This window comes from Gordionus sp. m RMFG-2023, chromosome 3 (assembly GCF_954871325.1).
Source record: "Gordionus sp. m RMFG-2023 chromosome 3, tfGorSpeb1-WG-v2, whole genome shotgun sequence".
In the NCBI taxonomy this organism is placed as follows: Eukaryota; Metazoa; Nematomorpha; class Gordioida; order Chordodea; family Parachordodidae; genus Gordionus; species Gordionus sp. m RMFG-2023.
The window spans coordinates 20304388-20324340 of NC_088777.1; the positions used below are offsets into that span (position 1 = coordinate 20304388).

General features: G+C 26.1%; 1 long non-coding RNA gene across 1 annotated transcript; it reads left to right on the forward strand.

Annotated features, from left to right (window-relative positions):
- Nucleotides 1-2744: 2744 nt before the first annotated feature.
- On the forward strand, nucleotides 2745-7967 carry LOC135925706 (uncharacterized). The gene is made up of 3 exons (XR_010571715.1): nucleotides 2745-2835; nucleotides 4603-4639; nucleotides 7817-7967. It is a non-coding gene; the product is annotated as an uncharacterized LOC135925706 (long non-coding RNA).
- Nucleotides 7968-19953: the final 11986 nt, after the last annotated feature.

Here is a 19953-nt window from a genome sequence, read left to right on the forward strand (position 1 = left end):
GGAAGAGCAAAGATATTATCTATAAATTACATCATTTATAATTAATATAATAATAATATCTACACGATTGAATCTTAGTCACGAATATGCCTGACATTTTGCAATTGCCTCCCCAATACAAGATCTTACTCCCATTACTGGGATATCCCTCGATTGAAACAAATGTGAAATGTCTCCCACGCATTCCACCCCAGTCCTTTTCTCATCTCTACAAACATGTAGAAAGGAACAAATTAATTAACACATTTAAACGTCCCTATCGGAGGTTAGGTGATCCTAATCTACTTTCTAATTAACTCTTGAGGCAATTTAGAAAAATTAAAGCCTTTCTTAGATTTCTTACTAATCACAGCTCCTTCTTTTAATAAAAATTTAACAATCCTAAGCTTTTCTAAAGGGCACTTCTAGCATCACGTTACTTTAAATCCAAATCCTCTTGAAACCCATTAGAAATTTGATAATGATTAATGCAATTTTGACGAAAATTTAACTGGTTTATATTTGGCTAACATTCCTTCATTTGCATTTTGAAGGTGGACAAAAGCATATGATCCAATTATAATATAAATAATAATCAATGAATATAAGAATTCTCAATTATTTTTATTTCAATTTGGTCAATAAAATAATGATATGATATTTAAAAATTGAGTATCTCGGTTTGAACAAAAATCACACTTAAAGCACTTCAATAATCAAACAAAGCAACGATCGAGGAAAATTTATAAAAAATATATTTTTAAATTATTTTGTTTTAAACATTTAAATATATTTTTCTGAAAATAATATTTTGAGCATGATTCTAATCTAGGCCTGAATTTGAATGACATATGATGTTCACATGTATATTAATTTTTCTTTTGTATATTGAAAAAAATAAACACGTTAACTATACACTTATTTTAATTATCAGTGATATTGGCAAAAATAAGTGATATCTTTGGTTACTGGTTAGTGATAGACTTAAAATTATGATTTAATTGGTGCTGTTAAAGGCTCGATTTGAGCGATTTTTTAAAACGGCTACTCAATATTTTATCTAGAAAAATATTACGCAAGCCTGAAGACTTTCCTCATAGATGGCACAAACTTTTAGTCATTTATTAGTGAAATCTCTATGCTTATGCAATATTTTTTTTCTGGCTAAAATATTAAGTAAGCCATTTTTAAAAATCGGTTCAAATCAAGCCATTTAACAACAATAGAATCGTATGTCCATAGCTTATTTTATCTTTTACTTATTTTAAAAGAGGAATGACTTGGTTTTTAAAAAAATCCCGTTTTCAATCCCTGTCCGAATTTATAAGAAAAAACATTTGAGGTCAGACCTTAGTTTTTTTTAAGATCTAGCACGTATTTATATGTTTTAAATGGAAATAGAAAAGGGGTGGAGCGAATGTATGAATATTAAAATCATAGTCAAGTGTTTCTTATTAGATATAATTTAAATTTATTTTAAAAAAATTAAGTTCTGTTCAGGTTATAATCTTATTTTAAAGCCCAGCTTGGGCTAATTAAATTAACATAAGAGTTTTTCCTTTACCCTACAGGTCTGACTGCTGTTGTGTAAATCAATAATTTATGGTGATGTAAATGGATATTTTTTATATTTTTTTAGTATCATTAAATCTTTCCTGAAAATATAAGGAAATATATGCCAAGCTATGCCAAAAAATGTTGGACAGAACAAAATCTAAAGACAAACACAATAGATCACCACATACTCTATCTCAAAAAGTTGTTATGGAATTACTTTCCAAAGTCCAGCATTATTTCGAAAACGAAGTAATATTACAAAATATATAAATTTGATTTTTTTTTAAATGACATTAATTGGAAATGGTGTTACATTTTTTTAAAAAATGAAATCGACGATTAACAGGTTATTTTTTTGAAAAGTAACTTGCATTACTTTTAACGTAACGAAACTGCATTAATTTTTGTAAAATTAAATTTAATTTATTTCCATTTTTTTTTATAAACTCGATTAGTGCAACACATTGAATTTTATAAATTATTTATCCTATTACTAACGATTGAATCTATTATTTTCATTAAAGTTTACAAATTACCTTCCTACCGAATATCAACACAAAAAACTTGGAAATTTACAGTTAATATTTTCGCCTTAAATTATTTTAAATATTTTGTGTTTTTTAAATGATATGCTCACCACAAATCGATTTTGTTTTAATAATTAAGTAGATAATTAGTTGAGAAAGTTTTCAGGACAAATCTAAGATAGGATAAAACCCCGTCCAAAAACAACATTTGACCGTCTTTAATTGTAAAGTTACCCTCTACAAACATATTAATTTTGATTTATGTTATTATTTCAAAATTAAATATTTTACATAAATTTTAATCATAGTTTGAAAATATCAAAAGAAAATATAAGGAATATTTTTTTTTCTTATTAATTTATATATCTAAATTCTGTTTTATAAATTGAACATTCTATTTATTTAAACAAAAAAAAATTGCAGCTTTATATGTCAACTTTATCAACATTCTCTCCTCTCGGATTCAATAATAAGATCTACTCTGAACAAAGTTTTACATGCTTTTATTACATCCTATTCCTCCCTTTCTCCGACTCATCCTCAAAATGTTCCTCTTAGTCCTGAAAAGGCTTTAACATATCTAAATATTCTAATTTCTGGAATTGGAGATAAATTTTGCATCAAGGAGGGTAATGAAAACTTCCTGATGTTGAATATATGCGAACAAATAAAAAAAATGGTATCTGATGATACAAAACCATCTCATATTATCGATGAAGATTTACGGGACAAAACGAGGGATTGGTTACGAAAAATATCGGATTTAAAAAATGTAAACTTTTTTAAAATTTTTTGTTACCATTTTTTAATAGTTAAATCCTTTTTTTAATCTATAATCATAAATTAAATATTAACATTTGCTGATGGATGGTTAGATTGTGAGCCATATTTAACAAAAACATAACCTTACCTAGTTCGCATCAGCTCTTAACTTATATTTAATTTAAATAAAATTAAACCACTTATAATATTTAAAATAGGACAAATATAAAAAATTTATCAAGATAGGTTCAAACTGCTCCACGACTCGGCCTATAATTGCATATAAAATGCAAATATAGTTTACTATCTTTTTGAAATTTATCTGAATTTAGATCACTTGTTTTAAAAATAAAAATTTGGAACCTGAAATAACCGATCCGAGTTGACCTTGGCTAAGAAAATAGCAGTCTTTCGTGAACGAAGTTCGTTTTTTGAAAAAATAATGAACGGCGTCCCTTTTATTTTTGACTAACTTTAAACCTGAACGCGTTCCTTTATTATGACCAATGCATTCAAATTTAACGTACGTTCAATTTTAAAAACACCTTATTTTTATTTATTTGAAAAATTTAATATTAATCCGAATTTTTTTTTTAAAAAAGTCTTATATTTTATAATCAACTGTTTTTCCTTTTTCATATTTCAATTTTTTAACACGCCATTATTATAGTTTATTTGAATATTATTGTGTATTTTTTAATTTAATAGATTAGCATAAGCATGGATAATATTCTTTCATCATCTGATTCTGAAAATTTAAAATCAGATGAATTAACATTACCATGGCCCAAATATGATAAATATTTTACAGTAACATCCTATATCGAAGGAACTAATTCAATACTTACCAAATCTAAAATATGCATAAAAAGTATATCAGTTTCAAAATTTTTAAGTTGCAATTTAAAGCGACATTTTATTGTAATATTATTTTTTATTTTATAAATATAACTAACTAAAATCATTAAATTTGAAGAAAAAATGCATTTGGGCTATTTGACCCCAACAATAACGATAGTTATTTTAAAATTAAAAAAAATTAGTGGCCTAAAATATGGTCAACCATTTATAAAAGTAGTATTAAATGGGATTAATAAAAGGTATTAAACCTATCACTATCAAATTAATTGCATATATTTTATGATAATGCAAGAACTGTTAATTTCTAGAAATAGAGGATGGATTGGGGAAGGATAACTTATCTCGATTTTTTATAGCAAAAGACAAAACAATAAATGTTTTTAATAAATTCCCCACGTTAAAAGAGTTGTTTATTAAGTATAATACCGCAATCCCCTCATCTGCCAATGTCATATTAAATGCCTAGCGTTCCAGTCTATCAGCTGAAATTTTGAAAAACAATTGTTATAAAAATTAATAAGAAAATTTTTTTATAAATAAAAATATTCGCTATATTATATTATATTGTATTTATAATTATATTATCAAAATAAAACTATATATTTTTTTAACATGAAGACATTTATTTAAATAAAATCTATATAATTTTGAACAAACCACGCGTTTATGAATGTGAACGAGCGTGAACGCGTTCCTTTTTTTGAAAGTGAACGTGAACGCGTTCGATTTTTTTTAATGAACGTTGAACGCGAACGCATTCGATTTTCTTAGAAATGTTTACAGCACTAGTAAATAGCTAAATTGTTTTATAATATTGATAAAGTTATAACCATCCTTCACTGGGACTCGATCATGTTTTTAACATGTTCCTTTTTAAACCAATTTTTACACTTTCATTTATTTTTTGAAAATTTAGAATGGATGGAAGTTGGACCACTCTAACGAAAACGAAGGTAATATTATATATCGTAATTAGCATATAAGTGTTTTTCTCTAAAATATTCTAAAAGATTATATTTTTATTTTAATAAGGTTAGGATTAATATAATAGTAAGAAAAGGTTCCAACTAAATATAAATAAATAACCTTTTCATTTTTGATAATTTTCGTGAAATTTATCTAACAATTTTATAACCTGTTTCAGGAGTTATAAATTGAACACACATTCATTTTATTGTATCAAAGATCTGTTATTTTTGTAAAATTTATCAATAAACTAGGCTATATATGATTGACTAAATAGTAGAGCTGTGCCGATTTAAATATAGGATCGAGTGCTTTGTGCCTTCCTTATATAAAAAAAATTGCATTTATATGATTACTAGCTGATAGATCATCAAGTTTGACAAATAATTAGAATTTTTTCCTTAATTTTATGATGGATGAATTAAATTAAAAACCATGCTTTATGAATTATCACTTTTATTAAATATCATAGGTCTTTAATTTTGCAACTTGGTAAATCTATGGAATTATTATCATAGAAGTAGATTTTGGTTTCGTTATTTAATACAACTCAATTGCCGTTAGCATAGCTGATATTTTTAAAATTTTACCATTTATTTCCATATTGGCTATCGTATAAGATATTTCATGTTATGCATGCACTTTCAACTGAATACCTCTCTTTTCTGAAGATTTGGCCTTTCTACTTGCATTCCATAGTTTTGTATATTTTCTTATCACTTCATAATTGTTGAATGTATGTTTATTATAACATTTTTGATTAAATGTATAACCTTTTTGTTTTACTTATATATAATTTGACTATGATTGAAGTTAATCTACTATTATTGTTAACTTATCTTTTTATTTTTTCTATTATAATTTATTAACAATGTCTTAAATTTAATTTTATATTTTGTATTTAAGTAATAAATCATTTGTTATTTGGTGGGGTGGTGGTTTGTTTAAAATTTAAATTAGGATGAACATATTTTCACTGATTTTTATAAGGCATGGTACTTTAATATGTATTCATGAATTTCATATAAATACCAGGAGCTAACAAGTAGAATGATGGGTAAATCAGATATTTTCCCTTCATTTGATTATAAATTATTTTGAAAAATTTTCCCAGATTTAAGGGGTTTATAATACGAATTAAATCTGTCTAATATGTACATTTTTTTTTGTTGCCATTTTATTTTTTCTGGATCCAAGGAAAAAATAAATTATGATGGGTTTTGCTGGGCTTGGGAAATATTTTTCACTATTGGGCTTGGACCTGGTTTGGGAAAAAATTTTAAAAATTATTATGGTCTTAGATGCTTGAAAATTTTTTTTGAAGACATGGCCCTGATCAAAAAACCAAGGCGCATGCAACTTTCATATTCTGATTGTAATTTTAAATGCATTATAACTTTTTATATATTTTATTTCAGTTCTCAATTACCAAAATTATTATGGTCTTTGGTGGGTTTGAGAAAATTTTCCCAAGTGTCTGGATCTGGCTTGGGAATATTTTTAATATTAGGTATTAGGCTTAGGTGTAATATTTAACACAGAATATTTATATGGATCTTAAGTAAAAGTTAAAATATATTTTTACTCAAAAAATAGTATTCACTCTTAGTCTTAATGCGTTGGCCTGAAGTAGGAGTAAGTGGGGTTAAAAAGAATAATATGATTTTTAGAGATTTACCTATCTCCAGGCTTGGGAATAAATTTTGAAAATTACTATGGGTTGGCCAGGCTTGGGAAAATTTTCTTTATAAAATTTTTATAAGTTGGGCTGGGTTTGAAAAATATTTTTGTAAATGCCTGGGCTTCGGGAAAACTTTTCAAAATTATTATCAGCTTGAACCCTTGGGAATTTTTATTATTAACTATGAGTTAGACATTGGCCTAAAACAATTTTTTTTTCAGGCCTGGGATCGGCCTGATCATAAACCAAGGCCATGAAAATCTAATTCTGATTGTATTTTTAAATTCATTATGATTTTAAATATTTTATTTCAGTTCTCAACTACCAAATATATTATGATTTTTCATTGGTGTACCTTGCTGGGAATTTTTTTAATATTAAATATTAGGCATAAGTGATCAGTAATATTTAACAAATAATATAGATGTTTAAATATATTTTGACTTAAACCATAGTATTTACACTTGGTTTTAATGGATTAAACCTGGCCTGAGGGGGGAGGGGGTAAAAAGAATAAAAATTGGTTATTTTTAAATAACAGGTAACAACTATCATAAAAGTAAGGATAAAATTCTCATTCCCCGTCATTTTTGACGGGCTATCCACTAGTTATATTATAAACTGTTTAAAATAATTTCCTAGACGGGCTGTGCTCGGGTCTAAAAAAATTAAAAAAAGGTCAGGCTTGGGCTTGAAAAATTTTTAAAAAATGATATTTTCTCTTATTTTTCAAAACACAAGGAATTTCTGCGATATGAGGGAAAATAAATTAATGATTTTTGTTTTTATTTCATATAAATGCTTCAGATTTATATTTTTTTAATTAAAAATTACGGGCTAAGCTTGGCCATAAAATAAAAAAATAGAATCTGCATGGCTCTACCCTGCGTTATATGCATCTTATTGTAATTAATTTATTTAAAGATCAAAAATATAAATTTTTAATTTTATTTAATAAAAAATATGGCATAAATAGTGACAATTTTTTTTCAGTTATTTTTTTCCAGCTCAACACATTTTTTTTATTTACCATTAAATTTTTGATATTTTTTTATATGATAAGTTTTAGTCAATTTAATAAGCTTTTACAATATTAACATAAAATAAAGCGCATTCATTTTTTACGTAACGAAACGCATTTCTTTTTCAAACGTAATGAGTAACCCTGCATTTACAATTAACTTGAATTCGCGGCATTTATATCATGTTTCGCCCCTAATTCGCGCAATTGTAAATCCAGAGTATCCCGTTTCTTTTTTGAAGTAACGTATATAGCACTAATAGTAAAATGTGGACTATATCTAACCATCTTACTTGCTTTATTTTTTAATTTAAGGGCAATTGATTGAATAATGAATATCCAATCATCATACACACTCATTTTACAAAAAATAAGTAAATTGTATTTATTAAAAATTAAATATATTTGCTTGATCCTATAAATGTTCATTTGTTTTAGTCTTTTAATTAAATTTATAAACAGCAATTCACCTCGAAACAATTCCATATGACGCCGCTTCTTCTAAATTTGTTATCCCCGATCTAATTGTTAATAATACGATCGATACCGTTAAAAACTGGTTGGAACAAACGTTGAATACTTCACTCGATAAAGATAGAATTTACAGGATGGATTTGAGCCGAAATTTATGTTCATTCTATGGTGGACCTAAATTTTTAGAAGGGTTTTAAAATATATATTTCAAATTTTTGTTAATAGCGTTTAAACGCTAGATGCAGGAAAAAAGTTAACGGATATGGGCCTATTATATGGTAAAATGGGGAAATTTTTAAATAATCCTTAAAAAAAAATCTATCCATATTAGAAATGCACTGATATACCACTTTAAATAATACCAATAAATCTGTCAATATCAAAACCAAAAAATTAACTTATATTATAATTATATGTAGAATTTATTGCGAATATAAGTGAGGACTCGGAACAAAGGCATTTTCCTGCCTAAAAAATTTGTTCAAATTTACGGAAGATTCTGGAACGCATTCCTTAAAAGATCTAATTTTTAATATAAACTTTTTATTTACCCATTTATAATATCGATCAATTATTATATCTAAGTATTAATTAAGACATTCTCTAAAAGGTTATTAATTGTATGATCTTGTTAATATAAATTTTAAGCGTCGAAAAAACACCTTTCAACACTAACTTGCTAAATTATCTTATTGAAGTCAATTTATTATATGATATTAATTTTAGAAAAATTTAAAACTGCATCAAATTGCAGCGTCCCCAAATTACCGCTGCGTTTAATTATCTCTATCAAATGATCACGCCGATTTGGCACACGCAAATAGACATACGCTGAATTGTCGTTGCATCTAATTATCTCTGCCCCAAATATTTCGGGCAGAGTTGATGTGATGAGTTGAACGCGTTTGTGAACGAAGTTCGTTTTTTTTGAAAAAATGGTGAACGGCGTTCCTTTTCGAACTTTGAACCTGAACGCGTTCCTTTTTTATGACGAACGCGTTCGAATTTAACGTTCATTCAATTTTAAAAACACTTTATTTTTATATATTTGAAAAATTTAATATTAACCCGAATTTTTTAAGAATTTTATAATCAACTTTTTTTCATATTTCAATTTTTTTAACCTGCCATTATTATAGTTTAATAAACGTTGAACGCGAACGCGTTCGATTTTTTGAAATGTTTACAGCACTATGTGATACCAATGAAATTTATGTCATGTGAATAAAGCTGGAATGTGAATACGCCACAAAATATTAATTTACAATTATATAAAAAATTTAATTAAAATTTTCATATTATCTTCTAGAACATCATGAAATAATCGTTTCTGTTACCTTTGCCTTCTATAATTTCTCAAGTTCCGTTTCATGTCCCTATAAATTAATTATTTATTTATCATTTATCAGAGACCTGCAAAGGTGCCATTTGCATAGCCCGGCCCAGATTTTTTTTTCAAATTTTTTGACCCAGCCCTTTTATAAATATATTTTATTTATTTTTATGACTAATGGCAAAATAATTGGTTTTAATACGTTCCACCCCGGGTATTTTTTAATTAAAATTTAAGCCCGGCCCAGGTATTTAAAAAATTTAATATGTCCAGGCTCGTCTAGCTTAGGACCGGGTCTGCAGGTTTCTTTATTTATAATTATTTATAAAAATAATAATAAAAGTTTTATAAAAAATAGGATAGAATATTTACCCCATTATTTCTCTCTTATCGCTTTAAAAATATTTAAATCAATTTTTTTTTAATATTAATTTCATGGCCTAATATAGGTTTAATAAAATTAAAATTTATTAGGGTGTTATTTTGGGAATCGATGTTTATATTGAAAGTATCGGCGCATGATGCATAGATTGCTAAACTAAATCACAAAGATGAAATTTATAAACAATAATCGAACTTTCTTTTCCATTTTTTATTATGTTACTTTTATAAATTAAAAAGACTCCAAAATTTGGCTCGGAAGACTTTTTCCCAAAATTTGCATTTGGACATTCCGTCATATCATTCGTACTTTGTAGAACTCTGCATTATTCCTTTTCACGTTGATGAATTGAAGCTAATAGATGTATTTGAACTATCTTACATAATTGATGGTCAAAATAGTATTCAACACGGCAAAAAATCAAAATTTTTACAACATTTTTTAAATATTTATATAACTCATTTTTCCTAGAACAAAAGGTTTTTTTTACCTCCTAATATTAAATATTATATATAACTTGTTTTTAAACCTACATTTGAATAGATGGTAGTTTTATATTATGTATTTCAAAACCTACGATTTAGTGAAAATTCTCTCTTTTCCTCCGTGCAAATATTTCATCATAATATATATAATTTGTAAATAGTTGTACAATAAAATTTACTATAATTTTTAATATTATAACATAAAGAGTAAAAGTGTTCCCTTTAAGATATTTAAATATTTTGAATATCCGAAAGAAATGATCATTGTTTAATCTCTTATAATACCTTTGGAATTATGTCAAAAATGGTAAAAGTGCCCTCTTTAATATATATGTAATATAAAAACATTTTAAATATCCGAAAAAATGATCATTTTAAAAATACAGAATATATTGTTTAATCTCTTATAATACTTTTAAAATTATGTCAAAAATGTTATTTTTGATCATTTCACTATAATGAACTAGTCCATAACTCAGACTTAGGCAGACTTTGAAAAATATATTTTATTTTTTCTTGCTCATTTATGGTTAATTTCACCGCTATTTGAGATTCCTTGTGTTACAACATTAAATTTAAATTTGTTAACAAGAACAAAAATAATATCATGATGATAAAATCCAAATGTTAATCATATAGTTATAATCAGTTAGACCTGTAAATGGATAACGAAGATGATTTAATTAATAAAATAATTGATATGTAAAATTAAGAGATTATATAATAATTTGTTTTTATTACATAATTAGAATTAGTGATCTGCATCGGGCCTAATATTTCAACCCGGCCCGAAATTTTTTATAAAGTTTTGCCCCGCCCGAATTTATTTAAATATAGAAATTAATTTTTATAATTACGCAAAATAAACGATATATGTTATTTGGCGTCTTTCTATAAATAACATAATTTTATTTTACATAAAAAATTCAACATAAAATTGATAAATTTAGATATATTTTTAAAAAGTTTTAAGGCCCGACCCGAATTTCGGGCCGTGTACGGGCCGGGCCTACTTTTGCAGATCTCTAATTAGAATTACCAGACGTTCTTAAAAAGGAGCGTTGTATCCAAAATGTACGATATATATTTAATTAGGAAAAAGTACATAAATTATCAGAAATAATGTCGTTTATGCGAAACATATTTCTAGATTTATATTGTATGCACCTTACATTTATTATCCTTAGTCCTTGGTCAGAACTTCTACAAGAATTCAATGTTTCTAATGGACTGGAATTAAAAATGTTTCGAAGTGCAATCTAAATAGATATAATTGTTCCTCGATCAAATTTGTTATCTTAAGTTCTTCATATAAATATTATTATTTTATACATATTTTGTATTTGATAATTTATATTTTTTAAATTTGTTTTTAAATTAAGTTAGGTGAGTGTTTGCATTCAGACCCATGCAAACAGAGGAATGGGCTGGATACTAATAAATATTTTTCTCTATTTTGCTAATTTCTAATAACCTTTTATTGCAATTTTGATTGCCAGTTTTCTTAAGGATCGCCTAATTTTTACCAAAAAGTCCTAACAAGACCTTGGCTAAGGCATCCGATTTTTTTTTTATTTATTTTTTTTTATGTTAATATTTTATCAATGACATATTTTTTTTAGATATATTGTAATTCAAGTTCATTAAATTAATTTTAAGCAAATTATTTTTAATCTAAATTTTAGATTTTTTAATGAGACCGAGAGACATGCAAACCCTAAATCACAAACGTCAATAAAATTAAAACTACTTGATAATATTGAATAAGTAATATCTTATTTTATTCCATTTATTTACTTTTATGCTATACATAAAAATAATTTTTTAAAATTATACTTTTTTAACAATATTAATTTATCCGAAAATAATATTTGGGAAAGGATCAGCTACACCCGGGGAAGGTTGAGTTTTCCATGGCGCTTTTGAGCTGCTAATATTTTATTAATATAAAAATGATATATATCAGAGACCTGCAGAAGTACCATTTATACCGCCCGGCCCGGATTTTTTAAAAAAATTGTTATACCTCCCGGGCCGTGTACCTAGGCAGAGTTTGCAGGTCACTGATATATATTATTGCGACTAATTTATTTATAAAAATATAATAGAAAATAATTATAAAAATTGGTAATTTATTGTCAATTTAAACAAATAATGAATGGATTAAATTGCAAAAGGATCCATGCGAAAAAAGCGTATTTACAGAATCAATTTTTATTAAGTTTTTCTTCCTTCTAATATGATTCCTCATCATATTCAAATTTCAATAAGCAAAAATAACTCTCAAGAAGCTCATAACAACTTCTGAAAAGTAGCCCCAGATCCTCGATATCTTCCAATCGTAATTTACGGAAGTTTAAACATTTTTTATTCAAATAAAGAACAATTTTATAGAATAGGGTTTAATCTTTTATATAATATTAATGGATAATTAAAACCTTTATTTATTTTTGATAAATTGAAGAATTTTAAAAAGTTACTTTTGAGAGTATAAATCATATAGTGTGTTATAAAAATTTTATATGTGATTCGAATTTAAAAAATACACATGATTTTTAATTGAGTTATAAATATTGTTTTGATTTAAATAAATAACTCACCAAGATTATTTTGGCTATATTATAATTATCGATTATATTTTAGTGTTAATAAGTAATGTAGTTTAATATGAAGAAACCTTACTTCTACAAATTGACAACAACATTAAAAAATGTATTATTGCAACATCCATTGTCAACCAAAGATAAAACTCAGCGTTATCCGATATAGTTGACTTGTTATATTTATTTTTATAATTATTAATTAAATTTTTTGTCTATAAAAAAATATTATTTGTCTTCTAGTTTCTAAATAATATATATAATTCTATATCAAATCAACCAAGGTTTCATCCCGACTTCTTTTAATTTTTCTTAAATTTTGCATACTGATAGTATATACTATAAGAAAAAAATGAAATTTTACCTTCCAACACTGTTTATCCGCTAAGATATGGGTGTTTAAAGCGCGGAAAATGGTACATTTTTGACAAAATGTATAATTTTCAAATATCTCGAGAAATAATTTAAATTTTATTATGTAGCTTAATAATAGTTCTTTATTATGACATAAAAATAAGCATAATAGAAATCTGATTAATATCGGAAACCGGATGTATAAAACCGAAAATGGCCATAAAAAGGTATTTTTTTCAAAATTTTTTTTTGAAGATACTAGCTATATAAAGAGTCATAACTCCTAAACCCATGTTCATCCCAGTCTAGAATTTTGTACAAATATAAAGCAGTGTGATATCTATATTCAGGGAAAAAATTTTGAAAAAAAATGCTTTTTTTCTATGGCCATTTCCGGTTTTATACATCCGGTTTCCGTTATTAATCAGATTTCTATTATATTTATTTTTATGTCATATAAAAGAACTATTATTAAGCTACATAATAAGATTTAAATTATTTCTCTAACATAATTATTTCTCGAGATATTTGAAAATTAAAGTGGTGCATTTTGTCAAAAATATACCATTTTTCCGAGCTTTAAACGCCCATATTTTATAGCGGGTAAGCCCTGTTGGAAGGTAAAATTTCAATTTTTTTTAGTTATAGTATATACTATCAATATGCAAAATTTAAGAAAAATTGAAAGGGGTCGGGTTATTACAAATACTATATAAAATAAATTTTTAAACTGTATTTAGATGAAATAAGTTCATTAAAATTTGATTTCTAAGATTATTTCTCATAATATATTTTACTACTATTTTTGCTATAAATCTATGGACTGACACACATTTATATAGCTTGGAGTTAGAGGTTCGTACATCTAATTTTATCCTTTTTCGAGTTCAATTTTTTCTAATGGATTTTTTTCCTTCTGAAATTTCATTCGACCTTGTAAAATCTAAACTAGATGTATATAGTTTTAAAACTGCACAGTATCAACGAGGATTTATATCAAGATAGTCCAATCAATGTAAGCGAATTATCCTTATGGTTGGACTTTCATAAAATAAACGGCACTATACCCAATTTGCTATAACGCGTTTAGATAATACTATATATAAATGAATTAATGTTCGTGTATTTTATAAAATAAACATTTTCATATTTATCACTCAACTCTCAATATCGTTTGCATAATTAATATACTATATGAAGACATGTCTCTTAGACCCGCTCAATGGCTTCACGGGCTACCAAAAATATATTTTAGAGGCGTCTAACTATTGCTTTTTGTGCATTTATATCGATTTTCTTTTTTGTGTTAATTTGAACTTTATTTTTATAGGAATTATTAAATTTGGATTTTATAATAAACTGCTTAAGTAATTTTCGCCCTAATGACTTAGTCTTAAATTAGCCGTTTGATTTTAATATTTTTCAGATAAAATAAATTTTAGATAAATTCTACTCATTTCTATTAACTGCATAACATCTAACAAACAAGGTAAGGATATGCCAATCATTGTCCAATAACTATCAGTTATACACCACTTTTTAAAGAAATACGATCATTTAAATTTATATTTCCTATAAATATCTAATGTAATTTTTTTATAAATTCTATTTTTAAAAAATCTGATTTATTCTTTGCCTAAGGATCCCCCTGAGGAATTAGAAAAAAATATAAAATTATTCACTCCAAAATGCCAATTTTTATTGAATTGAATTTTTTTTAAATAAAATTCATAATAATTGGCAAAATTTTTGTGACTTGTTTGTCATATATTGAATTTTCAAATAAATTATATAACATAAAAAGTGAATTATTTATTTAGATATTATATTTTATTTATTATAGCACAAAATTTATTTTAAAACAGTTAATTTCAGATTAACACGTTCATTCAACTTGAATGCCTAAAATTGGGATAATAATGTCTAAACCTGTCCATTTTTCAGAAAAAATAAATAAAAAATTATGTATATAAATCACAATATATTCCAAAATATTTATTTATATTATAATTTTTTTATAATAAATTAAGTTTAATTTAATTCCTGCTCCAAATTGATTACATTCCTTGATCGATAAAATATGACTTTAATAAAATAGTTATTTTATATTCATTTTCAAAACATTTTTTTTATAATCAAAAACAGTCTTTACAATTAAGCAGTAGCTTGGCTGAAGAAGGACAAATGAAAAGGAGCAAGTCTACATTATTTTATAGCAAAACTTTTCATTTTGAATAAGGACATCACCTTATTTGACGCATGAAATGAAAATTACCATTTATACTTTTAATCTTTTACATTACATTCCCAAATATCTTTTTAAACAAAAGTCAATTAAGTCACAGATCCATTGCTCAAACACAATAAAATAATTATTTCAGGTTTTGATTGAAATTGACAAATATTTATGTAGAGTGTTGGGAGGTTTGAAACATGTCTAGCAGCAGTGGCGTCGATTTATCCAGAGGGTGGTTTATAAATAAAAATTTTGGAGTTTCTCCCCCAAACACCCATTTACCCGGCATTTAGCCCGCCCCAGCGTAAGGAAAATTTTGATTAAGGTATTTTTGATTTTCCAATTTTATATTCTGCTTTTTTTAAATATGCAATAACCTAATATCATTTCTGTGCCCAACAATTGGAAGCTTATATTTTATAATCTATAATGTTTCAAGCTTCATCATTGACTAGTGCTTTAATCAGTATAGTCAACATCATAAGGGGAATAATTATTAAAATTTTGGCTACCTTAAATTAGAAAGGCGACTGAAGGCATTTACTTTAAGACTTTATATTAAGTGCTGTATATCATTTTAATCCGTTTACTAGACAATATATATAAAAAAATTAATCAAAATATAAAAAATAGACAAAATTGGTATCATACTTGGATAAAAAATACAAAAGAACTAAATATCTATTTTACTTACTAATTTCTCAATCAGTTTTGCGAACCACTAAAAATAAATTGAATTGTGAAAATGAAAGCTGTGATGTCACGTTTTAGGCCTAAAATGAGGCAAGGTTGATTCTGATTTTAATACCAAACCAATAAGTAGTGCGCTTTAGTTAACGTCAGGGGCTATAAATTGTTTGGTAGTAGATGGCATAAATGGAATAATAATTATTGGTAAAATAAAAAATAAATTGCCCGAATTGTCATCATACGAGAACATGAAATATAGAAGTTATAGATATATATGGTTTACATTAATATTTAATTTTTTACTTATTAATTCTCCTATCAATTTTGCCAGCCACAAAAAGTAACCAAATTATAAACCAAAAAAATCATGATATCACGCCTTAATCGTGAAGTTAGACAAACTTTTGGAAACATTAACTCCGAAACATCGATAATTGATGCGTAATTTTAACGTTTGAACTTATTTGGTATATAGTTTAAAGAAGAGCGCATTTTTGGCAATAAGAAATACGAAAATTATACATTGAATTATTGCTAGTTTTACTTTTACATAGGGTTGTTATATCATATATAGGACCGTTCATTTTGCAATACATGATATTTGTCTATTATAATTTATGAATGATATATAATATTAAATATTCAAGTTAAAAATACCAACGAGTCATATACTTGTTGAAAGAGTTTGAGAACAAAGGGAACGTGGGTTATATTATGTAAAAAGAAACTATTCATTAAGTATTTTTGTCAATTCTTATATGATAAACAAATATGGAACTGCATATTTTAAGTTTATTTAAAAATATATATCTATCAAATCAAATAAAAAATAATTTTACGGAAGAAAAAAGTCAAGGAATGGCGTAAAAACTCCCCAAAATACTTAATGAATAATAAAAAAATATTTTCTATCATCTGACTTAGTTTTCTTTTAATCAAGAGCTAAAATATTAAAAGGGAAACAGATTGACAGAGACAAAAAATTTAAGAATAATATTATCAAAAAATAAATGGCAAATCAATAATAATTATATATTGTAATTATAACTTTTATTTACTTAATTTTTTACAGACTATACAGTACTGCGTCAATGTTATTGATTATTATATAAAAATAATAGCTTGATCATTGGGATAAATGTATGATGAGTAGAAGTTCTGAAGATTTGTGCTGTGTATATCTTTGATTACTAATTCTTAGTGTCGAGTTAGACATTAGGATTTACTGACAAGCCTCTTTCAGAAATAAATAAATATTTTATAACTATTATCGTTAATCAACATGATTATACCACGAATAACATGAGTTCAGTCATTATCATGGTTAACATGCTTTTTTTTAAATTTAAATATTTCCATACTTTATAAAAGTTTTCCAAATTATTTACACAATAAATGGATGGTTATAATTCTTTTATTTTTTGCAAATTATATCAAATAAATATATCATGAAATAAACATAATATTATTAAGTTATAAAATTTATTTATCCGTTTCATTCAAAATTGGTAAAATGTTTCAAGGATTATTGAAAACTTTTTTTAGGAAAATAACTATATAATATCAATATCTTCATATTTATTAATTCCAAAATATTTGGTGTTATAAAAAAAATCAAAACAGATTGAGATTAAAAATGATTAAATTTAAAAGAGGTTTGTGGCAAGATTATATTTTAATATCGAGTAAAAATGATGAAAATATACAACAAATGAAATTGTAATCAATTAAAAAATTTTATCTTTTTATACGTCGGAGCACGCAAATTTGCCCCTAAGAACTTTACCTATTTCATTGAGCCATGATATCCTATTCGCCACAGGATTTGGAACAAACCGACATATATTTATTTACAAATAACTGAAATAGAACTAAACAATTTTATAAATTTTAAACTAGGAACCGAAATGGAACCGAACCTTTATTATTAAGGGTTCGACACACTTATTACAAATTTATTAAACTTATTTTAATGAAATCTTTATAAGTCACATAACCAATTTTATTAGGGGAGGGGGGGGATTTACTTCATCATTTCTTGGGCTATTTCTTATTCCAAAGTGTCTTCATTATTACTTGGGACCATAGGAAGAGCCAAGATTTTGGTAACAGGGAAAGCCCTATTGGGTCGATTTTTCCTCATACTTATTGGAGATCTTTTGGTCGACTTAATATAGGCCTTTGACTATACTAGATTTTTATAAATATATCTTGATTTTTACATTTTTTAAATTATTTTAAAATTATTAACTTTTATTAATTTTTCTTTCAAATTCTTATTTATAATAAATTATTATATCCATTTTTTTGAGAGAGGAAATGGGATACATGTGGGTGGGGGGGGTGATTTTATTAATTAATAATATTTACAAGAACAGGCAAATTTCTGAAGGAGGGAGATTTTTCCTTGCCCTTATGCTTAGCACATACCATAATTGATTCTTACACTATAAATTCCTTATCTACATGTCTGTGCAAGAAACGCTATATACCTGTACGCATCAAATAGACATTATAGGATCATATTCAAATAATACCGATACCAAAATCTTCTACTCTAAAGAACGAATTTGATATTAGATGATATATGACATATCGGCTTATTATTCTGCTTTATTATCATCTAACGATAGTGGTGTTGTTAGGAATGATCAAAAGCATGATCAGAATGCCTCACTTATATAATTATAAGTACAACCTCGGGTCGGGGTCGAAAATAGAATTAATTATAGAAATCCCTTCTGTTATATCAAAAATGTCAATGATCGATGTTTTTGATTATCCCACTTTTTGTCTCGACGTTCCATGCATAGTTTGTAGAAGATTATTTGCTTGAACTTATATCTTTATTTTCAACCAAAGAGTATAAAATTATATCCTAGATTAATTGTTTCATCTGTTCCATCTCAGAATCGTCTTTCCATGTAAAAAGATCATTCATTTTTACCTTGATTGAAAAAATGAAATTTAATATCGTTGTTAGACTTACTAAATAAAATGATAAATAGTATTTATCGCAAAGGTTGTTATCGTATACTAATGCCATTTTCCAATTAAAAATTCGTAACTAATATTTTATCATCTAGTTGATCTTATCTTGCACAACTTAACCATTATGTCTATTGTTACGTATATTAGCATTAGCATTACATATTTTTCCGTGATAATGCCTTGACGACGAGTCATTAACGTGTTCTATTCCCTCCCTATGAATCTTGACTTGACCAGATCATTTCTTTTTATGAGTGGCTATGGAGATGACGCACCAATAAATATACCTAAGCACTGGCCGGCCGTTAGCTGGTCACCAATATTTTTTATCATGTCAGAGACGCCGCCGTTTATTAATATCACACTGAAACCCCCCCCCCCCCCCCCGATATCAACGGCCGGCGCTTAAATATTTAAAAAATAGATTTGATAATACATTTTTATTCGAGAATTCTTAAATATAATAGATCTATTACTGGATACGCTAGATCTTGATAGCACTGATCCATGCCCTGATACCCGTTTACAAATTGTCGATTCCAATGATAATAACAAACTCAAATATGAACATTATAATTAATTTAATATTCTCGAAAATATGTTAGGATCTAATAAAAATCTAATTAATAAAGTTTTAGAAAGCATTTGCCAGACTTTCAGACTGTGAAACGGATCTCTTAGAGGAACTAATATTTTTATTTCAAAATTTGAAGAAACTGGATTTCTATCTTCACAAAAAGAGCCTACAAACTTGTATTACTTTTCAGAAGTAAAATAGAAACGCATTTTACAGTAAATAATAATAAAGACCCGGAAATTATTTCTTAAGGAAAATATGTTAAAGAAACTTACGCTAAAATTTTCTGCTTGTCCAAATATATAATTGAACAAATTTGCTCTTCGGAATTCATCATTAAATAGCTTAAACTTATAGTAAATATAGAAATTGAAAACCAAGAGAAAATATTAAATATAGAATATCTGACAAGGTTATTAAAAACATTCTATTAGTGTTGTTAAACGGCTCGTTTTGAACAGTTTTTATAATTACGGC